Source organism: Oxyura jamaicensis, chromosome 3, assembly GCF_011077185.1.
Source record: "Oxyura jamaicensis isolate SHBP4307 breed ruddy duck chromosome 3, BPBGC_Ojam_1.0, whole genome shotgun sequence".
In the NCBI taxonomy this organism is placed as follows: domain Eukaryota; kingdom Metazoa; phylum Chordata; class Aves; order Anseriformes; family Anatidae; genus Oxyura; species Oxyura jamaicensis.
The window spans coordinates 69,098,040-69,125,540 of NC_048895.1; the positions used below are offsets into that span (position 1 = coordinate 69,098,040).

A 27,501-nucleotide genomic window follows, 5' to 3' on the forward strand; every position below is an offset into this window, starting at 1 on the left:
ACTATACATTCTATCTGTGCAAATGTAAGCAATAGAAAAAAAAGGTAGTATTTCAATATTTCACTGTTATACTTGAATAGTAAAAATGTTACTTTATTCTCTGTTATTAAATGATGATTCATTCACACATTTCACATTATGAGCATGAAAATAATAATAATAATAATAATAAAAATCAGGGAACTTAGTATGTTCTTCTTTATAATAATTGATTTGCTAATTGGTTTCAATGTAAACTACCATATCTATCTACCTAAGCAAGCATACATCCATACAACCATACATAGATGGATATCTATGCTTCTTACTTGCTTTATTTTGTGTTGCTTCCAAAAACATGGAAAATGAAAAGGACTGATTTTGTTCTGTTCATAAAATATCTCTAGCACAGCCTCCTACAAGAATTTCATTTCACATGTAGAACAAGTAATCTACAATATTCAGCCACAGGTTCATAGGCGTAGACACTACTATTTATCTATGTGTCTTGTGGTCAGATTCGAATAATGCTAAGGGATGCTTACTCCTGGGAGCAATCTTCTTAAATCATTTGGCTTCCTTTCCCGGCTAATGGGTACTTTTGTGAGCAAGTGCTGCACTATCCAGCTCTGAAGTTCCTGATGATGTTGAAATGATATGATACACTCAGGCCTTGTAAATCATAGTGTTGGCCTGTTAATTCACTGATTAGCCTGGTGTAGGATATAAAGAAAGTTGGCAGTTTGACTGAAAGACAACTGATATAGACTGAATGGACAGAGAAATTTTGGCCTTGGTTACTTAATTTCTTGCCAATGTGCTAGGGGTGTGATACTGCCCTTCTGTACAGCTTTGCTGTGAGAACAGTCCAGCAACTTTTTAACCTCATCTGAGGCGAACTGGAGGAGTGGATAAAATGGAATGAAAAGCAGTGTTCAGACAATTTGGGAGAACATGAGGAAGACTGCTGAGATATCTGGACTCAATAGTTCTTTTGCTTGGTACATGCTCCAACACAGCAATAAAAAATATTCACATTTTTCTTTGGGTAGGTACTACCAGGGAAGTAACAATTAAATGGAAGGAGTTGTGCACTTTCTGAAATGGGTTACCTTATCTGTGGTGATCTGCCAGTATAAGTCACAACTCTTAGAGGGAAAATAATTAAAAATGAACAAAAACTTTCTATATGCACAAATAAGTTCTGCAAGAATTTACATATTTAGATGTAAAATGGCCTAAATGTACATAGTTTTCTCAAATGCTAATGGGGATGTGTGCGAGAAAATGACATGAAGTCATGAAGTGGTATAAAAATAAAATAATATATATATATTATGGTTATATATAGTTTTAAGTAAAACAACAACAACAAAAGAAAACAGGAAAGTAATCATAAAAAGTTTTTAGACAGTTTTCCTTATGACTCAGAAGTTGGAAATGTAGAATATTTCACTTAAAAGTCTTTTATGATATTTCTAGTATGATTTCCCAAATTCAGGAAGTATGGATGAACTTCTAAACACCAGTTTCCCTGTCTTGTGGTTTATCTGACTAGATATTAACAGTCAGTGATGGATACACACCAACCACAGGAATGTGTCAAACAGAGGAAATTAATTCATCATTAAATAATATGAACTCACTTGAGACATCTTAGCAATCAAGACAGGTTAAAATATGCTGTTGTTGCCAAAGAGGAAATATGCATAAGTAGGCATGGGAATAATGCCTGTATTTTTCTGGCTCTAGGAAGTTATTACAGAAGAACTAAACTTACTTCTGTGCTAAGAATTTCAGATACAGTCAGCTGGGAATGACAATAAAAGTGTAAACCGTTCCTCATTATTGAAGGGTAAATTCCAAACAGAATTAATACCTGGAAATCCCCTGACTTTTTAACATCTCTTTCTACATTTAACGTGAAATGCATTTTGTACAGTTGATAGGGAATGAAGCAGCCAAGGTAACTAGGCTATAAAAGTATTTATTAATGCACCATGAAGAGGAAGTTCTGCTTTGGTCTCTAACATTAAACTACAACATCCCTGGTGGTTTGTTCCCCAGAACTCTAAGGTGTATGTCTCCTGTTTTGTCCTGGAGCATTGTAAGGGGAAAATACAGTTTGTGAAGCATTACAGAGTACAAATCTTATCAGGATCATTGCAGTTCAAAGGAGAACAAGACCTTCTGTTACCTCCCTCCACAGGTGTGGTTGTAATTTTGGCATTTGCTTTGCTCCCAGTTGCAGCAATCACAGAATCAGCTAGGTGGGAAGAGACCTCCAAGATCATCTAGCCCAACCTCTGACCTAACACTAACAAGTCCTCCACTAAACCATATCCCTAAACTCTACATCTAAACGTTTTTAAAGATCTCCAGGGATGGTTACTGAACCACTTCCCTGGGCAGCCTATTCCAATGCCCAACAACCCTTTCAGCAAATAAGTTCTTCCTAATATCCAACCTAAAGCTCCCCTGATGCAACTTTAGCCCACTGGGGGAATAAAAATAGTTCAGAAATGTTGACATGAACTATTCTGAGCAAAGCAAAACACTGTACTATTCCCAAATGTAAATGTGACTTAGGTTAGTTAGCTAATTACTGCTAAGTTTTGGCAAATGTGACTGGAGATGAGAAATTGTGTTGCATTTTGTATCTTGCTGTAAAAAGTAAAGTTAGAGAGGATGTGATGATGACCAGGTAGGAAAGGGCCATGTGGGTCCACAGGTGTAGTGATTATAACAGCTATTTTTTAAATCTAATTTCCAGATTAATTTTAGTCATAGCTAATTTATAACTGTTTAGCCTTGGGTCAAAATCATCTGCTGGTTAAAATAGTTTGTTTCAAGCCCTGCTGTTTGTTTTATATGTAACACAAATAACAATTCTCCCTCAGCTTCCCATTTTATTGGACTAGGTAACTTTGCTATTGTTGCCATTTCTTATAATATAAACTCTGCATTTCCATCACGTGGTGGTATCCCACCTGTACATCTGCTCCACTCTCGACGCAGGTGGCTGTGATGGACTGGAACACCCAGATTTTTCTCTTCTTTTATATTCCAGTATCACCCAGCATAGCAGAAGAGGCATATTGCACCATTTAATGGTATGAGAGAATCATACAATGTCTTGGGTTGGAAGAGACCTTAAAGACCATCTATTTCCAACCCCCTGCCATATGCAGGAACAGCTCCCACTAGAACAAGTTACCCAAAGCCTCATTCAGCCTGGCCTTGAACACCTCCAGGGATGGAGCATCCACAGCTTCTCTGGACAACCTGTGCCAGTGTCTCACCACCTTCATAGTAAAGAATTTCTTCCTAATATCTAATCTATATCTACCCTCTTTTATTTTAAAGCCATCCCCCCTTGTCCTACCACTACACTCCCTGACAAAGAGTCTCTCCCCAGCTTTCCTGTAGGCCCTCTTATTGTACTGGAAGGCTGCTATAAGGTCTCCCTGGAGCCTTCCCTTCTCCAGGCTGAACAACCTCAACTCTCTCAGCCTGTCTTCATGAGAGAGCGGCTCCAGCCCCTTGATCATTCTCATGGCTCTCCTCTGGACTTGTTCTAATATTTCCATGTCCTTCTTGTGCTGGGGGACCCAGGGCTGAACACAGTGTCCTAGGTGGGGTCTCAAGAGAGCAGAGAATAAAGGGAGAATCACATCCCTTGACCTGCTGGCCATGCTTCTTTTGATGCAGCCAAGGATACGGTTGGCTTTCTGGGCTGCAAACACATATTGCCAGATGATGTTGAGCTTCTTGTCAATCACGTCATTCTCCTCAGGGCTGCTCTCAGTCCATTCTTTGCCCAGTCTGTATTTGTGTTTGGGATTACCCTGGCCCAAATGCAGGACCTTGCACTTGGCCTTGTTGAACCTCATGAGGTTCTCACAGGCCCACATCTCAAGACTATCAAGGTCTGTCTGGATGGCATCTCTTCCCTGCAGCATGTCAACTATACTACAGAGCTTGGTGTCATCAGCACAGTTACTGAGGGTGCTCTCAATTTCACTGTCCATGCCACTGACAAAGATGTTAAACAGTGCTAGTCCCAATACTGACCCCTGAGGAACACCATTTGTTATAGATCTCCACATGGACATCGAGCTGTTCACTGCAACTCTTTGAGTATGACCATTCCTTACCCACCAAGTGGTCCATCCATCAAATCCATGCCTCTCCAATTTAGAGACAAGGTTATCATAAGGTTTACTACTTTTCAGTGTTCCCTAAACTTAGCACAAGCACAGAGCTGGACTCCATTATTGGTGAAAATTCAAGCTCATCTCAAAGATGGGGCTTTAGAGCCACAGCTAAAGTATAAGTGCACTTTTTATTTTCAGAAAGGTTGGGGGTGACCAACAGAAAGTTTGCACTCAGCCTTATGTCCTCTGGTTAGCACACAAATAAGAATAACCCATTTGGCCTTTTCTCTGTCTTACAGCTAGTATTTCTTACCCACTCAATATTAAGTCAACACACAGAGCAGAGTGACTGCTGACTGTCAACAGGTTACTTTAAACACTTTTTTTTAAATGTGACTTTCTTATTGCTTCCCAGTGTGTGGGCTCGTAATAGAGTGTATTTTATATGTGTACGTGTATGCCTACATTTGGAGGTAAACGAGACAGTGCTGGGCTCCATGCTCTTGTGTCTAGACTACACCTCGTCCCCAAGCTGAGCAGCTAATACAGGAGCCTCTGAATTATCCAGTGGTAATTTCAGGCATCACTGTGCTGTCACGCCCGACATTAGGAGGTCAAGAAGAGTCCAGGAGAATTTAAAGAGAGAAGAAAAATCAGTACCTTCCAATTGTCTGCTTCTCAATAGTACATAACCTACCAGACAGCATAGCCTGACGTTTTTTAACTGTAAAATGTACATTGAACTGCATTATTTTGACATGTGAAGATTTCTAGGTCTTTGAAAAACAGATTTCACACAGAATGAATGGTGGTGCTCTGTCAGCTGTCCTCAACACTGTCTCTACCTGTTTGAACATTAAAAAGCTGCTGCGGCTCAAGGCCTGAGCATGTCCATGTCCTGGGCAGACTCTGCCCAGAAAAATGCAAAAAAGCACTGTCACACCACCACCTGCGAGCAGTGCCTCTTTAGGTACTTGATTAGCACAGATTCACAGAAAGTGAGTGTATTTGTCTGGATGGTGACATTCAGTTTTCACTGATAAGCTTATATAGAAATATAAGAAAGACAAACTTTAAAAAAAAAAAATATATATATATAAAAATATATATATATATATATATATATATATCCTATTTCATTTCACTATTATCTCATGGAAAAATTTTCTATGGCCAAATATGCTGGCCTGTCCATAACTCCTGTGTAAAACTTTCGCCCAAGCTTCAGTGTCACCTGTATTGTGTACAAAATTAGGTGCTTCCACAACTGCCCACAGCAGCTCTGTTAAACAATGTTAAACATTAAGCAGGGCCATATAGCACATTGGTAATTTTCTTCTGGGTGCCACCCAAATGCACACAAAGGAAAGCCAGACTATTTCCTTTGTAAGAAAGCATAAAATAAGTTTTAATTCATATTTCCTAGGGACATGTAGATAAATCATTGAAGAAAATCCTTTAAGAACAACAACAACAACAAAAAGATTACCCCAAAGAAAATGCTCGTAAGTCTCATGAAGAGAGATCCTTACACTTTTTGTCCTTTGATAAGATTAAAAACTGTGGGTGCAAGAACAAAGATTGTCCTCAGTGCTTGAAGAGAGACAGTCAGGCTGTCAATATTTATTTGCTATATCTTTATTTGATCTTTCTATGACAAGAAGACTATCTTGAATACCTTGCAATATGTTCCTTCTGTAAAACAAAACAAAACAAAACGCCTTTTTTTTTTTTTTTTTTTTTTTTTTTTTTTTTTTGTGGCCGCACAGAGACAGAAAAGAGCTTCTGGGGATGGCAGTTCTCCTGGCACATGTGCAGCTGGTCTGGGAGTCTCTGCATGCTTCGGCTTGGGGACAGCTTGTGCCACCCCTTGTGGGGCAAGCTGGCAAAATCTGGGGAGGGGTGGAGTTCCTGAACGCCTGCTGTGCTCTGACCTGCAGGGCCAGAATGCTGGGGCAGCTGGACAGGGAAGAAGAGAAGAGAAAATGAAAGCTCCATTGAGAGCAACAGGGGCAGAGTCTTTCTACTGCTATGCTGGGCCAGCACAGCTTCATAACAAGCCAGGATGTGATGCTAGACAAGTGACATAATGCTTTATTATTATTATTATTATTATTATTAATTATTATCTCTTTGAAAATAGATGGGGAGAATTTAAGCCTTTAATGGAGATCTTTAAAAAACACCTTGCTTCTCATGAGAGTCTGGCACAGCCCTCCCACACCCTTTGCTATCCAAATAAACTTTACAAGGGAATGTTCTTTACATTCCCTGTTGAGCATGTATAGAAAAGACCGCTTCGGTACAGCCTGCTCTGTGTTGACGACCAAGTTTCCTGTTATTGTGAAGGAGTCACGGGCCTGCCTCCATTTCGGATCTGTGGAGCAGTGGTGCCACAGATGTTTTTTCAGGTGTAACATTCCTGTTGGCCACACAGGCCGTTCACACAGGATAAAAACAGCATCTTCAGCTTGGCTCGGCATGTTTTTTTGCTCAACATGGGGCTGAAGCAGCACCTCTACTTGCAGCAGGGATGAAGCTGGGCAATGTGGAAGGGAGCTTAAAACCCTTCCTGTTGCAATAGGAAATGTTCTGAAAACCTGAGATTTCACTTTTTGTACTCATTGTAGGTCAGCTAGGGCAGAGCGAGAGGGACAGGGAACTATGAGTTCAAGGACTGCACGATAGGAAAGGCTTTCCTTTTGCTGAAAGAATGTGGCTGAACTTTCTCCCTGTAGAAGATTTATCCTGTTGTGATTTCAAGGACCCTTAAAAAAACAGCATTCAAGAGCCACCCACGCAAGATAGCAGCACAGCAGCTGCATAACAACACTAACATGGTTAATGGCTGTAAATACAGCGTAGTATTATGAAAAGGTCACTGTGAGAGGGTATCCTGCTGTGCTAGAGCTTGTGCAGGTGCTGTGGGTGTAGCCATAATAATATCATATCACTGATGGCTGGGAATTATTAGATACAAACCTTCCTTGTGTCAGAGAAATCTGCATTCCATAAACTTATTTAACCCCAGCATAAGAGCTTTTACGGTACAGTAGCTGCCTTACCTAGTAAGAAACTCATCTCATTGTCACTTTGATGAACTGTCAAAAATGTGTTTTTCTTTTTCTTTCCAGTTCAGAATTGTTATTTCTTCATATGCATTCTGTTTGCATTAGATAAATAAGAACAATTCTCCTTCTTAGAATTATTGTTTTGATGAAATGTAGATTTGCTTACTATTACTTTTCCACTAAAATGTGATGAGGAAAACTATGGTCTGCTGTAAGAGTGAAAAATCATTGCTGAAACAAGTTTGTTTTGAAGGAAAGCTGCAAAGCCTGGGACCTGCTATTGCTGAGGGCAGTCTAAGAGTTCAGCTGATCCATTTTTTCATTCTTTCACTTGATTGTTTCTTAACAATGGTTCTTCTGTTTGCTGGAGACATTCCTGAAGCTGACAGAACAGTCAATACTTCGTATTAAGAAGCTGTTGTTAAATATTGCACATGGGAAAATACATGGTTATTCGGCATGTTTCTAAAATGTCATCAACTCTTCTCTGCTATTCAACATGCATCATTCTTTAGTGAATTCATATGAACAAAGGTCTAAGATCAATGCACAACCCCAGAAAAATATGAAGGAATGCTGAAAAGACTCTTGACATTTTCCAAACATTATCCACACTTACCTCCCATTTTGAAATTTCAACACACATTTTGAGCAACTATATGTCTATGGGAAAGAGGTTATGATGAGAGTGTAGTCATACCATCCATACTTTTTGTAATATTCTTTCCACCTTTTTTTTTTTTTTTTTTTTTTTTTTTCCCCGGAGAAAAGAATATCACTGGAGGAACAATGTCCTTGGTTTTCTATCTGATTCATCAGAAAAATCACCTGTATGTTATTCAGATACAGCAATTCTCAGCTCACACATATGCACACAGACGTACACACAAATAGATGTAGGTCCATGTATATGTATTTATGAATAACTGTCACTAACGGGAGACTTTGTCTCCTCAAGAGATAACAAGTGAAGAGGACAGATCAGATTGAGCCGGTCACGCAATGAAACACTTTATTTTTATACATTGTCTTTCATGCAAACATATCACAAAATTCTTCAAAGCCGGTTTATCTACACATGCCTGAATGTTACAACGAAACTACTCAGTTTTACAGGAAGCATCTGTAGATGTTGCAGGGCAGGGGTGAAGATGGAAACAATGGCCAAGTTTCAGGAGAATGATTAAGTACTGGAAAACTGGGAAGTTCAGGCAATGGGATATGCACTTTTTTAAGCAGTTGAAGAGTCTCTGCCCACTGAGCAGATAACTCCTGAAAGGAATTTGAAGAGAATTAGTGGGAATGGCTATTTCAGATGGCACAGGAATCAAAATAGAAAGCCAGTTCCTTAGACCTGAACTGTCTCCTTTCAAGTCTGAAACATATTTCCTCTTTCTCTTGGATCTTTTGTATCCAAGAGCTCTTTATCCTGCTCTGGTAATAACTGCCCAGAAGGAATGCTCCAGGGGGAGAAAATGCTCTGCTCACGACACCTCCATCACTGAGGTAGAGGTGGACATGACTTGCAAATTTTCTGTCTATAGAGGATTTGTACAACTTGGCTATTTCCTCAGCCTATCCCCACATACACCTCAAGCTCCCCATCTGCTCCCCTGCAGCAGTGTTCTACCTGCTAAGGGATCCTCCAGCTCATGAACATGTACCATTTGCTGCTAGAAGCAGAAAGAATACTAACAAATCTAAGATGATAAATACTGGAAGTACATCAGAATGGACTTTGGACACTGACAAATTGACTATTTCTGTTTTAAGCACTAGTAGGCACATATTCACATGATAAATATCAGAAAACATTAAACGACTTGACAAAAGGCATTCTATGGAACTAAGTGAAAATAAATTAATAGAATTTTGCATTCTAGTTATTCTCATTATAACACCTCTTGTTAGTATTAAGTAAAACTGCAGGCACAGTACGTATTCAAAAGATGGGATGTGGGAGAGATATGAAAATCTGCTATTTCCACTTGAAGATAATAGGTACAGCAAATGTTTGAGCTACACACTTTAAGATTGCTCTGAGGAGTTTAACCCCTACATATAAAACTCAGTTTTGAATCACTTAGAAATCCTGTTAGTTTCATTCTGGCAAAATTCATATTGTGATCTTGCTGTTTCCTAAATTTGCTCTGTTTTTTGGGCTGTGATCCCCTTCATTTCTGTCTTGTCTTTTGTACAGTTTTCCATTTGCTTCAATTTATTTTTGGATCCACAGTAATGTTTGTAATTATTCCACAGGATATGTGGAAAACAAACAAACAAACAAACAAAAAAAAACCACCAACAAACACCCAATGATGTGTGAATGTAAAAATCTTCAATTTGAATTCTCATAAACAGAAATGATAATTATATGAACTGGATTTGTTGGATTTCAGAATCACCAAAAATCAATGGCTTTAATTAAGAACTTAAATAAAGAAACAGATCTCTCAGCTTGGATCATTAGTGACCTTCATATCCAGCTGTGGATCAAAAAGGGAAGGGAAGGGAAGGGAAGGGAAGGGAAGGGAAGGGAAGGGAAGGGAAGGGAGAGGAGGGACTAGAGATGCCTTTGATCTGCCATGTCTTCTGGCTGGCTGCATTAGGTGTTCAGGAATGCAGGTATCAGCCAAGGCATTCTTTCGGTATCAGTGGCTGTGCCTAGATACAGGCAAAAAGCAAGGGACATTATTGTAAAGCAAGGTATATGCTTTATGGTTTTAGAACAAGTAAGTAGTCACCTAGTTGGTGCTTAATAAGTCTGGGAGCTTGGGAGTGATAAATTGAATTTCCAGTTATCTATTCAGAAACAGATGGTCACATTTCAAAACACTTTATTGCCACCATGCTAGCTTGAAAGGTCACACAGTGCTCTCAGCTGAGGCTTTCTATTGTTTGCAATTTCTGCTTGCAGGCTAAGAGCAATATCCTGTGCATTTTTTTAGCCTGTGTTACTAGTCACTTTAATCTGACATAAGTGTGGCCTGCCACTCCCAATTGGATGTTCTTCTTCCTCCTTTGGGTGGGCACGACTATTCATGCAGCTGCATGGCAATCTGACTCACCCTACAAATGCTAACTGGTACCGTGATGGTGGTGGGAATAGGCAACCTGGAGGAAAACAGGACCATACTTTCTGGCAGCAGTCAGCATTTGCATCAGATCAAAGTGTCTAAAAGAGTCTTGAACTAAAATCTCCTTTAGCTTCATGGATGATTTTGAAATATTCTGTAGCTTTGAATGCAACAATACTCTTATGCATGTATTTTATATTACTGCCAAATCTAATCAAATCTCTAGAAGAAATTTCACAGCATGCAATGCTAAATCAGACAAACCAAGCTGTGACTTCCCTAGCAAAACTGTACTAGTTCTTCTGGAAAAGGCTGTTTACTTTAGCAGATGATCAAATGCTAAACAGGAGAATTTGGAGATGCTTCAGGTTAATTGTTCTCATTGGTTTCCTTGCCAAGGCAGCAATGAAAATAATTAACTCTTCACATCTAAACTTAAGTCAAAGGGGTGAAAGAACGTGAGTAATAAATCTGTTTCAATCTCCTATCTGTTTTTAACCTCCCAACACACCTACACATAACTTAAAATGAAGATTTATATAGTAACAGAGAGGTTTGCAATGAAGAGATGCTTTTGTAGTTACCTGTTCCAACCACCAATTCTCATTGCTCATTTCTACTTCATCACACAAATTTTTCTTGTTCAGATTTCTCTAGATATCTTGCCTCTTCTTATTTTTGTATATAATTACTGTGTAGCATTCTTTGTCACCTGATTTCTTGATTTCTGAAGTTCTCTTCATAAAGGCCCAGGTTTGCTCCCCTTGTCAATGTTTAATTGTTCTTTTGAGTCTTTTCACTTAAAGAAGGCTCAGATACACAGAGCAGAAGCATCTACTACAGAGCAGCTGCACTGAGCTGTAGTACCCGAGTCTTTCACTTACTTTCTCAGCATCCTCTTTGAGAGACATGCACACACTAATTGCACAAGAGAAGCCATTTAAGTTGTAACCTCCAAAGAATTTACTGTAGCTGACAGTAGAGAAGGTCTGAAAGAATAAGCTCCCGTGAAGCATTTCAGGTAAAGAGAGTTTTTGTTGCGTGGTCAGTAACACAACTTTTCCTCTTTCACAAACAACTCGGTAGATTCTTTTTCTTAGGTGTTGTTAGTTATACAAAAGTGATTGTTGATTGCCAGAAGAGGATTCTGCAGCAACAGAAGTTGCTTCAATTTTCCCCCTCATTTCTAAGGGATCTTTTTGTTTGTTTGTTTGTTTTGTTTTGTTTTGTTTTAAAATTATCATTATTTGTATTTTATTTACCAACTCTTTTGCTAGCAAACAGAATATTCATTTCTTCTAGCTGAAATAGGATTGCCTGTAATCAGCAGTGCTAGAATTAATTGTTTAGCCAAGCTAAGTAATACTACAATGCTATTTGCTTCCTCTCACAAAAAAAAAAAAATATATATATATATATATATATATAAAATAAAATAAAACTAACCAACCAACCATTCATATCCCTCTGGGGATCCTATATCCCATGCTACCATGTACAAGCCCTCTCAGACTTCAAAGAGCTCTCAGGGTTTCTCCTCCTCACTATGTTCTGTGGCAACATAGACAAAAGTTTTTGCATCTAATGGACCTCACTGAGATGTCTGTCCAAAGAAGGTTTGTTTGTGCATGACAGTGCATGTACACATGTATACATAATACAGGAGAAATCACCCACTTCTCGTATTTTCCTCCCCAGAGTAAACATCTGAGACCTTGAAATGATCTTGATGGATGACATTTCTTCAAACAGATATGGGTTAGATCTCAGAAACAGGTAATTCTCTTTATTCTCCACAAGAAGATGTGTGATGTTCAGGGTAAAACCAATAAACCCTCTGAATTACCTTTAACGTCTTCCTGACTACTTCAGGGATTATTTCTGTTCTTTTACTAGCTCTATATTTCTCCTGTGAAACCTGTGTCTCAGCTAGTGGTTTTTCCTTTACTATATTTTTATGACAATTATTATTTTATCAATTGTCTTAAACAAACAAGCAAAAAAAACCTGGAAGTATAAATATATATTTCAGAACTGTTTAGAACTCAGATCCTGTCAATATTTATCTTGTGGTAGTCTCGAATACTTTTTCCTTGACCAGCACTTAGGTACCTATATTTTTTACCAGTCTGCAATGTTAAGAGTTAGAAGCATTTTGCTCTGCTGTAGAACTGGCTTTTCTGCACAAATTCTATGGTAATAGCTTATTTTTTACAGTCACTGTTGGTTGCCCTGTTTAAGCAAACAAGTTGCAATTTGGCAGTCTTTTTTTCAGGTGTCTACTCATTAATCATTGGTTAAGAAACACCTCTCAAGGCTTATGTCTGAAGACAGCTGTAGTCAAGTAAGGACCTTGATTAACTTCCTTTGTTTTCTTAGTTTGAACAATACATTCTGTTATCCTATTTGGGTTTTGCAATGCCTGGGGTTTTAAACTACTATTGAATGGACTATTATTATCTTAGAAAACACCAGGAGCATGATTACATCTTGTGAAGTTATTTATATTTGCGTATAGCAAATGAGAAAAAGAATTTCAATGTAAATGAGTAGAGAATGATGGTGTATAATTGTACTGTCTTCTGTGCTGCCCAGTTTTCATAACCATGATATGCTGGGGTGCAAAGGAATGATTTTTCATTGCTTGATTAGGAATTCTTTGCCTTTTCAAAAGGAATTGCAGCTGATTTTTATTTTTTATTTTATTTATTTTTCCAAATGCAGTATTCTCTAGTTGATTCAATTTAATGTAGCTTGATTTGAGTCAGAGACATTAGGAAATCTTTGTCGTTGGAATTATAATTATCAGCCCATACACTTTGGCTGTTATTTTCTGGAAGCTTGCTTTGTTCTGCAGCAAGTAGACAGTACATGCAACAAACTGATTATCGTGGAGATACATGATCAAGCTGCCTGTTTACTCCAGATTCTGGAAAGGGAATCCTTTTGCATAATTTGATCTACAGATGTTCTCTCTGAGTAAAGCATTTCTGTCTTCCAATTATTTATATTAGTATTTCCACTTTATCTAACGTGAGGAGATTCAATAGTAGAGATGACTTTGTGCTTGTTTTGAGCTAGCAATATGCTCAGCTTTATACAATACTCAACAGCAGACAATCACTGCCCTGGAGAGCTTAAAGTCTAAAAATACCCCAGTTAATGCCTCAGCTTTTTTTCAGTCTTTAACATTCTCAAGGTTCTTTTACTGTTTTATCTCATCTTAATATGCCTCAATTTTAAGCTAGCAACTGAAATAAATCAGCGTGGTTCCTCTCTGTGAAAATAATCTGCCAACAGGTAACAAATTCATTTATTAAATTTGAAAATACCTGTAGGCTCAATCCAGCATTTACTGAAGAATAAAGAAAGAATCCCATTATTACAGATCTACCCAAGTAACTGTAACCTTGCCTACCTCCCCCTGACAATGCCAGCAGAGCACCTGCAAGCACCCTAGCTGTGGTACCTGTCTTTGTAGATGCAGAGAGTGGGTGAGTTGTAGAAAATTACTAGAGCTATGATTGTGAATGAAGCCATCTGGGTAAGTCATGTCCATCTGCCTGATGCTTTGGTGAATATATACACGTATTTTGAAGCAATGAAGTGTGTGTCTTTCCAGCAAGCCTCATTTAAAGCTGTGATGTGTCTTTTTGCTATGAGGATTGTCAGCAGCAAGGTAAAGATGAATGTGATCTGCTAGTTGAATGCTGAGCAAGTGGAAGAACAGTGAGAGATGATATCATGTGCTAGGGACAAAAGGATGGTAATAATTTTATTTTATTTTTATTTTTATTTTTTTTTCAGTCCTTTGGACACTGTCTCTTTATTTTGGTTGTGGATATTTTTGTGTTTCTGTCTCTGTGGTTTCTCCTTTCTAAGAACAATATCAGTCAGCACTGAGCTGTGGTGCCTCAGATCTTTTTCTAGGGATTAAACTGCAGGTTTAACTTTTGGGATGGCAAAAGGACCATCTGTTTGGTGTAGTTTGCAGGCAGAGTGAAGGTGTCTGTTGTGAGTGTACAGAACTCACTCTGAGAAGGCAGAGAATATACCTGAACTTCTATGTTATAGTGTGGTTATATCATTAATTTTGGTGTTGCTTGAGAATGCTTCTAAAGGATGAAGTGATCATATCTTATTTTGTATGTGGTGTTCTAATGGAGGAAATTTCTGATTGTACTCCCAAGTATTCGACCTGGCTTACAGGGTTTGTAAGAGATAGTCATTCTCTTAAGTCTCCCATATCACTGTACTGTGGTGGCTACAATACCTTAACACTTTTGAAAAACGGAGCATGCATTTCACTACGTGAATACCTTCACATTTCCCATCCCCATGGCACTGGCACCGCTTCCTCTTCAGCTCCATTCTCATCCCATTCAAGCCCTGCAAATTTGTCCCAACTACAGAGGCCCTGTACAGTTTCATGTGTTTCATACTAAGCTCAATACCCATATTACATCAACTTGACAAGGACTCAATCCACTGCATAAACCAGAGCCACTTCCCTGCCTTGACATGCTCTTGGACTACCTTGCTACCTCTCACACCTTCTACTACACTTCAGCCTCCATCTTCTCCAGTTAACATAGGAATGGCCTTCACTATATCCTTGCTATTTGTATTGTTTTCAAAGGTTCATTTGTTTTTGTTCATTTTTTTCATTTTTTCAAAAAATGTAGATTGTGTCTTGTTGAGAGACAGAACTGTAAGACTATCTCAAGGGGCTCAAATCCAAGGGCTAGAAGGGAAAAAGCAAGGCACAGGAAAGGGTCACCAACTACATGGCTGCATAGAAGTAGACTCTTCCCGTTTCTGCTCTAGTTCATGTCAAAGCTAAAGAAAGGACATCAGAGATTCATAATAATTCACAGAGATCCCCAAGTTATTGATCTATTCCTCATATTCCTTAGATACTGACCTTTCAAATCATCTATCTGCAGAATCTGTCTCATCATTGTAAGCTTTGTTCTAGGCTCTTTCTGTAAAGGGCTAGTGAATGTTAGGAACTATATGGAATGCCTGTGTAGGACTTCAAATACTGTGGAACTCACTGAGTAAGAAAAATAGAAAAGTTGGTAAAAAAAAAAAAAAAAAAAGAAAAAAAAAAAAGTAATCTTTAACGAAGAGTCTTTCCAACTTTGATTTGGTATATTCAGGACATGTTGGAAATCCCTACCTCAAAAAAACCACACACATGGATTTGAATCTGTAAGAGCTACTCCACAAACTTGAGCAGATTAAAAAGAGACCACTATAAAGCTGTGAAACTTTGCATACCTGTTAATCTCATTACTTCCATGTGCCTCCTGCTGACTGCAGATCTAGCTCAGCTGATCTTGTAGTACCCCTTTCTAATGAACAATAAATGGGTGCCGCTGTTGTTCCCAAGGGCCTGAACCCTCCCTGTGGTAAAGGCAGGCCCATGGGAAAAAGAGAGGCTTCCACGTGGGGTGGGATCCTTCACAGCTATCCCAAACTCTGGACTGTAACTCGTGAATCAGAACCTAGCCTTTACTGAACACATCAAATTTCACAAAATACAAATGAATACATGGGTTTTAGAGCATTTCAGGTAGAGAGAAATGAGAAAATGGCTTGTTACCCTACAGGCCTTTCTCTCTGCTCCTCGCAGCTCCGTGGCGCGTTAGGTCTCTGTCTGAGCTGCCCCTGTGAGTGCGCTATAACATCTTTTGTTCATATGAACTTGTTGAATGATATGTGTTCATTAATACAGTTCACTAGATTGTGTAGATTTTATCCAGATCAGACATGGGCATGTGATCCCAACTCTGTAACGTTAGCTGGAGAATGCAATAGTGCAGGCTGGCTTTCTGCTTTTAGTCTGGTTAGGCTGGCTGCAGGAGAGCAGATTTCTGACCCAGCATGAAGCTGGAGCAGCACAGCCAGACAATACCTGAGGCAACATCAAGTCTGCTAGCACAAAATTACCTATTCAGGGTTGTCTGAACAAATTTGAAGTGGCAGAGTGAGTTTATAGTAGACTAATATTTTGTGCTATGCAGCCTTGCAGTTTTGTACTTGATGCTAGTTTTACAGATACATTAAAACATGTGTTACGTGCTTTCATACTTGATTTACCATCTTGTGGTGCCACAGCTTTCAAGAATACAGGAGTCAGGTATTTGCTAACACAATCCATTTTCACTGAAGCAAGGTAAGAAACAATTTCTGCTCAACCATCAGTATAACTGGATCTGCCTATTTGACAGTGTCAAAAGTCAGTCGCAAGCAAGTGGGCCCAATACATCTGTCTCTCTGTATTTTTATTTATTTATTTCAGGTAGATGCAACTTAGCTTTGCCCATAGGCTTAGCTGACCAAACTCAAGAAATGTTGAAAAAGCACAAAATTTTTAATAAAGCTTCAGCAACAGTACAGGTGTTTCTTTCTAGCTGTTGTGAGACCCAAAGAACAGCATTTTTTAAAAATTGCATTAATGATTTACAGAAAGGATGACAGAAAGGGGAGCTAAGGAGTTTAATCAAACTCTATTTTTTTTTCGGAACATTTTATTTGACAGAACCCTATTTTCCTCCCACCTCTTCATTTTTTGACATGTGTCAGTCAAATTATAATCTAGACATAAGAACATTATCACTCTCCACCCCTTTTCTGTGCTGCTTTTACATGAAACATGCAGTCATTCAGGATGACTGGCTAACCAGTTGTGTTAGAGAAATTTTATTTATAACAATTCATTATGAACATCATGCAGCACAAAAATAGTGGATAAAGCTTTATAGGAATAATCTCCTTTTATCGTTGATATTGGAATAAAAGTATTTTGTTATCATATATCTTACATTCACTCATCTTCTGTATTTCTTAGATATTCCTTTATTCAGTCAATGCAAGAGAACTCTGGGGTGAATCCAGAATAAGAAATAAACAAATAAACCATTAGCTAAATAATATGTAGGCACCTAAATAAAAGAGAATAATACAAGTTTACTGATTAATCTAACTTACATTGCTATCATTTGTAGAAAACAAGCAAAAAAACAAAAATGACACAACAACAACAAAAACTATTTTATTCATCTCAAGAATCATTAATCTGTTCAGAAAGTACTGCAGCATTGTGTGGATTAACCTTCTAGATGCCTATCCTACTGGACACACCTTATGCCCTTGGGGCACTTAGACATGGATTTATGCCTGTACTGCTGAATACTATTTGTATTTTGGACTAAATACTATTTGTACAGTTTAGCACTCAGCACTGGGATCCATTTGACCCTTATCATGTGTCATGTGTTTCAGTTTAATGTATCTGAAATAATTTTAGTTATGTCTTGAGATCCAGTAAAGTGATATAATAGTAAGAAACCTCTGTACTTCATGTCCCCATCATATGCATGGTGATGTGTAGGGTATATAGGAGTACTGGGGAGAGATAGGAGGTGTAAAGTCTGTTGAGATGGAGTTCCTGGACAGGATGTCTGGCATGCCATACAGATCCCTGACATCTGCTTTTTCTTACATTGTACTCAGGAATGTACGTCATTGTTGGGAAGATCTCTAGCTCATCCACACAGTATAACTACTCTTACAGTTCAACAGTAAAACATCATTTTGAGCTGGTGGCCAAGCCTGTGTGCCATGGCCCTGTTTTAATCTTCTGGTGTAGATCATCTGCGCATCTAATGGAAAGTCTAGAAACAGCTTTATGTGATGACAAAGAGGATGGGGATTAGGGTTTGGCACCCACTTTAAGAAGAGTACTTAAGCACTTCCGTAACAGTAGTGTTAAAGCTCATGTGTTTGAGGGCCTCTGAGACACACATCTCCAAAAATTTCTGAATGGGTAACTAACGCATCATAGTAGTCTGTATACCTGCTCTAAGTATCATGTTTTCAGATACCTGACTATTCCCAAATGATGTAAGAGATTTATGAATATACCAGTTCCACAGTCAACAAAATATTATGCAAACAAATTGAGAAATGAAACCCAGATTTTTTCGTCATCCAGAAATTCCTTGGTGGTATTTCTTCAGCCCATGGAAGTACTTTAATATAAGCAGTGAACACTGGTAAATGGTAGCTCAACTGAGAAGGGTTAGGTAGGTTGTCTTGGACCACTCTTCAGTCTTACCTCTTTTGACAGTGAAAGGGACACTTTTAAGAATGTTTTTCGTCTAACGTTCCCATTCACCACAACTACTACACTTTGTGCTGGTTAGATAGAGTGCTGTCTGTCTTATGTGGATGTTAGAATGAAGAGAGAGAATCTCAGGAAACTGTAGAACTGTAGTTAGCCTACTGAGGTTTTTTGTTTGCTTGTTTGTTTGTTTTTAGATACATAGCTTTCAGATGATTTGAACTTTTTTTTTTTTTTTTTTTTTTTTAATCCACATGTGCCCATCACATCACATACAGAATTTGTGATGCAGTGGTATTGGGGGACCTACTTCACAAAATGCTTCTTAATCCTCCATTGAGTTGCAGCACTGGCCAAAGGTAGCAATGGCACACTACAGCCACTGCTTAAGAGGCCAGTGTGGTTAACAGGGCCAAGGACCAACCTTTTCTCACACAGAAATCAATTTTTAAGGACATATTATAAATTATACCACTGGGACCTCAATCAAGTCATATCCAGAGGGATGAAGAGCTGGGATGATTCTTCAGGGGATTTGTAAAGCCTTCTTTCCCTTAACAAGTCTTTCCATTTGACACCTTCTCACCTATACACTAATGCTTTTGGGAGCTAGGTGTGAAACCAAGAGGAGAAGTGCACCTGTTTGCATAGTGATTTTTTAACGTTAATAGTGGGAAGTATTATGTAAAGTGACTACTGCAAACAACTGGAAGTTTAGCTTGGCAAATGGCAAGCAGCCTTTGCACAATGTTGTTCCCTGCATATGGAAAATCCCAGAATGACAGATTCAAAAGTTTAATATAACTGACACCTTGTTGGGGAAAAAAAAAAAAAAAAAAAAAAAAAAAAAAAAAAAAAGGGCAGCTCAGACAAAGTGAAATGTCATTCTTCAAAAATAGGCACATGGACATTAAATCTGACATTGCTGAAGATTTTAAGTAGTGTATCCAAAAAGGAGGAGAATAATAGAGAAGAAAAAAATCATATTTCAGACATCTTCATTTCATGAGAAAGCTGCAGTGGTGGGTTTAGTTCCTTTATACATCAAAGAGTAGCTGTAACCAACTCTGGAAGTGGGTTAACATGTGATAATTAAGTGACTTTAAATATTAATCATCCTATTTAAAAGTAACATTGGCAAAGAAATAGATCCCTAATGAGAAGTAAGATTACATTATAAACACTATTCTGTAAAAGGGGGACCTATTCTAGTGTTTTCTTTGAAGCCAGATGAGAACTGATCCAGTGTCTGAGTACATTCCCAGGGTGCTATGAGGAAGCCGAATTCTTTTCATAATTGTTTGACAAACTTCTTCCAAGACACACAGCACACAGACTTAAAATGCATTTTTCCTGTCGTGTGTCTGTGTTTATGGGTGAATACCATATGGACTTTGGTCTGGGCTTTGCTCATCTGAAAAGCGGTGTGAGAGGACTCCATGTTTCAGTTAACTGTTTCCTGTCGAGCAGACAAAACATGTTCAAGTGAAGGAAATAAAATCTCCGAGCTATTTTAAGGTAAACAAGCCCATGGCTGAAATTTCATTTCCTCAGGGTCTGGGGTATTTTTGTTGTTGTTATTCACATCTGGATAAAAAAAGATAGATTAGGTATCACAACTGTTATTTCCCTGAGAAAAGCTGAAACTAAAGACAGGTTTTGAATAGGAAGTATTTACATAATTTGAAGGCTAAGCTGAGCCTGAAGGCAGTGATTGACTTAAAGGTTTGTCTTACGGTAGCATGTTGATCTTAATGTTGAAATGGGGCAGATGTGCCTAATTGACACAATGGCTGTGTTCTGAGAAGGGATCCTGGAAAGTGATAAAAATAATAGAAAGATTTTATAAAATTTTGTTCTCTTGAAATTTAATTTTCCAGTGATTAAGGAAATAAATGGTAACATTCACATAAACTGACTTGCATGGATGTGACTTTGTACTATATCCTCTCCCATGCAGAGCAGTGTCTGCAAATTTTCTCATAGGAAACTATCAACAGGACAAATACTTTTTTGGGTTAATATAGGAAATTTGTGAATTCATTGTTTTTTTTTTTTTTTTTTTTTTTTTTTTTTTTTTTTCAGGTCTTGTTTTCTGTGGTATAAGAATACTGGTCCAATCTTGAAGATGTTGCTTAAGGCCAAATCCTGCTATTCTTGTGCCAAATTACATCTAATCAAATGAATGTTGAATTTGGTCTGTCTTTATTCTTATTCTTTTATTATTATTATTATTATTATTTTATTTAAATATTCATTGACTTTAACAAGAGTTTTGTTTTTGTAAGGGCTGAATTAAGATAAGAAGAAACATCAGGACCCAGCTAAGATTGTGACTTCTCTCACATCCTTAGAACTCCACATACTGGAGTACATTAACTCTTAGAAAAGGCAAGTTGATATATTAATGGTAAATAGAAAGTTAAATAGATGTATTAGTTTACTTGCATTCAATTTCTGTAATGCTTAGTAAGAGGTTGCCTCTCTACATAACTTTTGGACATCCAGCTATGACTGCAAAATTATCATAATGTAAACTATGGGTAGGGAATATGTAAAATTCACAGGACTGTGGCAGTATCTTGAGCTGGACAGCTGGTCATGCATGCAGTTCTGACTGATCTGAGAGAAGCTGAATGAGCAAAGAAGTCTGCTCCTGCCCCTATCATGCTACTTTTAGCAGTACAGGGGCAGCAGTGAAGTCAGTGACAGTGTCATTTTACACTGAGCAATGGATCCTTGCACTTGGAAATACTTAGGTGGCTTGGAGAATTAGTTCCCAAACAATTGATACAACAGAAGGAAGGGATGCTATCCAACGGGACCTAGACAAACTTGAGAAGTGGGCCCATATGAACCTATTGAGGTTCAACAAGTCCAAGTGCAAGGTGCTGCACTTGAGCCAGGGCAATCCTGGACTTGAGCACAGACTGGGAGAAGAACTCATTGAGAGCAGCTCTGCAGGGAAGGACTTGGGGGTTCTGTTGGATGAAAAGCTTGACATGAGCCAGCTGTGTGCCCTTGCAGTCCTGAAGGCCAACTGCATCCTGGGCTGCATCAACAGAGGAGTGGCCAGCAGGTCAAGGGAGGTGATTGTGCCCCTCTGCTCTGCCCTTGTGTGGCCCCATTTATAGTCCTGCATCCAGGTCTGGGGCCCCCAGTACAAGAAGGATGTGGGGCTGCTAGAGTGGATCCAGAGGAGGGTCATGAAGTTGATCAGAGGGTTGGAGCACCTCTCCTATGGAGTAAGGCTGAGACAGCTCAGTATGTTCAGACTGGAGAAGAGAAGGCTCAGGGGAGACTTCACTGTGGCCTTTCCATACTTAAAAGGAGCTTATAAAAAGATGGAGAATGACTTTTTACTTGGGGAGCTAACGATAGGACAAGGGGGAATGTTTTTAAACTGAAAGGATGGAGATTTAAAATAGATGTTAGGAAGAAATTCTCCACTCAGAAGGTGGTGAGACACTGGCACAGGTTGTCCAGAGAAGCTGTGGATGCTTCATACCTGAAGGTGTTCAAGGCCAGGCTGGAGCGGGCTTTGAGAAACCTGGTCTCTGCCATAGGCAGGGGGGTTGGAACTAGATGATCACTGAGGTTTCTTCCAAGCCAAGCTATGCTTTGATTCTATGATTATGTCCCTATTATATTTTAATTCTAATTAAGGGTGATGTGAAGCCATAGTCTTCCCAGGAGAGTACTGTTAGAAGATGCAGTGCCTCTTTGTCAAATTTTCTGCTGGTCTATGTGCCATTTGTTGTTGCCTGTGTGTACAGTATTTACATCAGCAGAAAAGTGTTGCTTCTTTTAATAGAAAAAAGTCATTTGAATAGCTTTCCACTCCAGCTGAAAAACTGCCAGATTTTTTTTTTTTTTTTTTTTTTTTCTCTCTCTAAAAACAGATTAATAAGGCTACATTACTTGAAAGAGTATTTGGCTCTATTCCACAAATGGATTCTAATTGTTAAATATGATTTGTGTGTGTGTGTGTGTTCTTTCCTAATTGCAGTTTTAAGTATCTTTTCTGGTTGCCTTATTTGAGACTTTTAGCAGATAAAGACCAGAAAAATAAAGTTGTATATTGTCCTAAGCAGATTCACTCCTAAACAAACTGTTCCTCAAAGATTTCCAGAAGGCACCAGCAGCTCTTTAAGAAGTAACAGCCTACAAAAATGTTATTTTTCACAGTTAAGCAGACTTTGGTCTAAAGCTGTGCAAACAAGCCTCTGAATCCTTGTCGCTTTCAGGGACTGTTTTTGGGTGTGTGCTGATCTATAAATCAAAACCATTTGAAACAATGTAAAAGAAAATGTTTAAAGAAAATAAATACAAAAAGAAGTGTTTTTTTCTTCTCCCTCCTGCAGATCAGGATATGTTCCAGAGAAGCCAAAGGCATTACAGGGATGCAAAACAGCAGTATGAGAGAGGAGGTTCAAGAGTGCCTGATCCAAATCCTACTGAATTAGTGGCAAGTTTCTCCTTGACCACAGTGAGTTTTGGACGAGATCCCATGCTCTGATTTTGGCAGTCAGCTTGGCTACCACATCACAGTCCACTTCAGTTTGAAATAGGCAAGACCTAAACCAGAGAAAAAGTAGGTTAAAAATAAAAAAGGCATCAGATCTATGAGGTCTTTCCAGGCTCTTTTATAAATAATATGTGGCTCTTCATGAAACCATATGTAACACTGGCATTGTATAAACAGTCCAAATAGCTTAAAGTCTTTAGTGTAGCATTGATGTGAGAGGTGCTACAGCAAGATGACAGTTATTAATGCCTTGCCAGTATTGCAAGATTATACGGCCACAGGTATTTTAAAGCAGGAAGTTTATATTGGATCTCATTCCATTGCTGATGTCAGTGGCAAAACTCCTGGAGACCTCAGTGGTGAGGGGACTCAGGCAGTTATGACAAGGGGAATCCATTTGCACTGAAGGCAGCAGAACTGACTCTGAACAGTCCCAGTACCTGATGTTGACTGACATCATCCACCCTTGTGTTCCTGATGGCTGACATCAGTATGCAGTAATAAAAGTACTGCCCTCTCAGGGAACTTAAACACTCGAGCGCAGCTGGAGGTGAAATTGTGTATGAGAATACCCTCAACGAATAAAAGTTTTTCCTGCCAGGAGCCACTTAGAAGGAAAAATAAATAAACGGCTAACTTGCTCTGCCTGTTCTTTTTAAATCAAATGAAGCTGATTAGTCTGAAAAAAAAAAAAAAATAGTAGGGTCATTTAAGCAGCTGTAGCTTTATTGTTTTTTAACTATAAAAAAGTAATAAGAGGTAAAGGATAGGGCTGGATTGGGTGATGTTAATCACAAATTCTAGTTTTTTTTTTTTTTTTTTTTTTTTTTTTTTTTTTTTAAATTCTTTCAAATACTGACATAGCATTAGCTAAAAAGAGTATAAGAAGCATCTTACTCCATGGCCAGCAATTAACTATTGAACAGCCAGCCTATGAGGAAAGCTGCTTCTCTGACAAATTGGCTCAAGCTTATTCTCTGCATTCAAGTCAATGAGAGTGTTGTTCACAGAAAAGCACGCCTGATGCAGCCTTACAGTATCCTTGAGCTCTGGGAAGAGAAGAGATTTTGTCCCGAAGGATTTCTTGTGTAACTTTTTGATTAAAATTAAAGCATATCTTGAATATCTGATATGCATATCTGCATATCTTTTAAACTAACCCCAGGTACAGTCTGGGGGAAAGTCACTCCAGAGAATACCACAAATAAGCACGGTACTGTCCTTTACTTGCACAGTCCTCCAGGAGGCTATCTCCAGGGCATGTGGAGCATACCCTGAGTTTTATGATATAAAAGCATCATGCTGAAATGCTTCAACACAGTCCTCACACTGGTTCGGACTCTTTGTACTGAATAAAATACAGATAAAATAACAGCCATGTCTGACAGCCTGAGGGTACCACATAGGGCCCAGGAGAGACCCGGGACCAAGTGCTATGGAGTGTGGATGCAGTTAATGGTCTTCAACTCTTGGCACAAAAGCATTTAGCAGAGTAAATATTTACCTAGCCAAAGCACAGGTCAGCCATGGCTTAAATGAATCTGTGTATGAAGGATCATAATTAACATGATCAAGTATTCAGTTTATCTTTCAAGGCTTTGTTCAGCTCACTGCCTTTAGCAACTGATGCGAGCAGTTAGAAGAGCACTGGACTGTAAGTTTAGCAGGCCTGACTCTTGGAGATCTCAAACGTTACCTCCCCATTTACTAAGTAAAACGTGCCAGGTCACTGACATATGTGATGGGGGTATTAGGTATGACATGCCATTGCCATTTTAAAAGATGCATCTCACAGAAACTTTTTATTTCATGTCTCTAGACTACAAGTGTGATACAGTGAATAGAGAAAGCATCAGGAAAAGACCTAGTTTGATTCCTACATAAGTGAAAAAGGGCCTTCTTGGAACTACTGTGGGAGTCAAAGAAGCTGTATGACTTGGCCATCAGACCTCCTTAAAGGTTTGTGCTCCTTGCTGTAATATATGTATTCTGCTGGGTGGGTTATTCTCTTAGTCATATTTCAGCACTATATAGCTTTTAAGGCAGCATTTTAAGACAGGGAGGGAGAGAAATGTTCTGGTTCACAGGGACATTTCCAACAGTTGCAGGGAAAGTGTATATGAGGTATTTTGTCAAGTATTGAGAAGCACAAAGTACACTGCTCTGCAGAAGTATTGTGGTGAGTCTTCAGAATGTCATCCCTAGTCACTGAAAAGGGAATTCCACAAAGCAAGGAAATCATCTCCATCCTTTAATATGATGGTGGATTTTCATAAGGGACTTCTGGGAGCCCCTAAGGGTCTCTTCTACCACATCAATGGTGCAGTTCAGCTGCACCTGCATCCCATTAAGATTCTCTTTCTATTCCGGATGGCAGGCCACCAAGGTTAAATCTGATTCAAGGATCCTTACCGTTGCAGTTTAGAAACTGAACAGAAGTCAGTTGTGCATGATAGATAATGAAGAAGAGCTAAGCTAAGTTAAAACACAAGGCATATGGGATGTTTACCAGTCAGGCATACTTAAAAAATAATTAACAAATTAAATTCTAATTTTTAAAAAATATATATATTTTCCTGGATTTTAGTGTGTCATTTCATGACACACTTTCACTGTTGGTAAATTTGCATAATGAAAAACTGAAGCAATTAAGAAGTTAAAGACAGAACTATGTAAGTCTCTTTCAGAGCAGAAAAGTTAACCCAATGACTTCTCTCGAGCTGTGAAAACTGAATCCTGTATCTTCAAAAGTTGTTTACGTGCTTCTTATCTACAAGCCAGAAAACATAACCCACAAAGCCGGACTTGTCCCCATGACCCACTGACTTTTTGACATCTTGAGGTCATGCATCCAAAGCATGCACAAGCAGGAAATGCAGGGCTTCTTCCAACCACATCCTGGTGTGTCTGTAGTGTAAATTAGAGATGTGAGAGCTCTGGGAAAATTCATCTGGCAGGCATGCTATGTTTCTTTTCCTTTTTCTTATAAATTGTGCTAGAGAGTTTGGGCTTAGTCTGAGTCTAATTAAAATTAATGAGAGTTAAATGTAAAGGAAAAAACAGAGATCAGCCATAAATGATTGGTGGTAGGGGGAAAACCTGTATGTTGAGAAGTCATCTAGCAGGAACCTCCTGCACCTCAGGACTGATGTGAGTGATAAGATGTAAGACAAAGATGAGGGAACATTTATTAGAATTGCAATGCAGTGATGTAAGAATGACAAATACTAGACAAGAAGATGATCGTCTTCGTTGTTCAATATAGGATAAGTGCACATTCTTGTTTACAGAACAGGACTTATGAGAGTGTCCTTTTTTTTTTTTTTTTTTTTTTTTTTTTTTTTTCAGGACTACAGACATCTCCATTTCCACTCCTAAAACAACCGATCTTCTCCTTTTACTTATCTAGCAATGTACTTATCTAGCAACTGAATTAATTATCTGTCAGTCATATCCCTGTCATGTCAGCCAAAGCTACAAGGAATTACTCAGATGCTACTGATCCCTGCTGAGAAACTGTTATTGAAGTGTCTCAGATTGCTCTTAAAAATAATCATCTTTTATTAGGTTTATGTGCATGAGAAGCAAACAAGAAAAAGGGGGCCTAAAGGAAAAAGTAGAAAGTGTGAAGGCATTCTATAAATGGGTTTCAGGGCACTCAGCTAAGATTTAAATAAATAAATAATTTTATCTTATGTGATTCTTATCCCAGGGCCAGGTTAAAAGTGGATCTGAAGTTCCAATGTACCCATCTGAAGATGAGGCCACTGAACATAGTGCCATATAGCAGAGTGTTAAATTAATATCGTGGAAGGACAATGACAGTGTAATTCTTAAAAAAGGAAATTCCTGACCTCTTCCCTTATAAATGAAACAGAATCACGTAGGACCATACTTTCTGTGTTGGCATCACTAATAATGTGTGATAACATGAAATCTTTGGTAGACATTTCAAGAGTTCCCTTCAAAGTGTGAAATATACCCAGCTGCCTCACCTGCCCAAACTCAACCACTGAGAAATATAAGACGGGTGCTTTCTGAATGAGACAAATGAGGCATTACTGACACAGCTGAGGAACTAATAAATAGGGTTAGAGAAAGAGTTATCCAATTTGTACCAATGGGGAAGGGTATTAATACAGGGAGGCCATAAGTACAAACATTTACTGAAGAAACTGCTTGGGAAGAAACACCTATGCAATAGAGTTGTTAAGTCTGTATACAGAGCAAGAACAGGTGTAAGACCAGTGTGACAAATAAAATGCAAATGCTGCATGCTTGTAAGTTCTAAGTGCTGCAGGATCCAAGCACCCAACTGTTCAGGAATTGAAAACCTCTGTTGGAAAGATCACATTTATGATCTGTTGATATGGAATGAAGGTGGTCAGCAAGAGAAGAGACTAGTGCTAACATTTAGTGCAGCATGAATTCTTCAGATGACCAGAGCAAAATGTCAAACCAGACAGCATTGAGATGAGGCACAGAGAATGCATGTACGTTTATAAAGGTACTGATGAGATAAGAAAAAATAAAGATGATCTTCTCAGCCTTAGTACAT

At 38.6% G+C, this 27,501-nt stretch overlaps 1 long non-coding RNA gene across 1 annotated transcript; it reads left to right on the top strand.

Moving 5' to 3' along the window:
- Nucleotides 1–3,468: 3,468 nt before the first annotated feature.
- Nucleotides 3,469–21,854, top strand: LOC118164995. Its single transcript, XR_004749799.1, has 3 exons — nt 3,469–3,607; nt 12,055–12,060; nt 21,833–21,854. It is a non-coding gene; the product is annotated as an uncharacterized LOC118164995 (long non-coding RNA).
- Nucleotides 21,855–27,501: the final 5,647 nt, after the last annotated feature.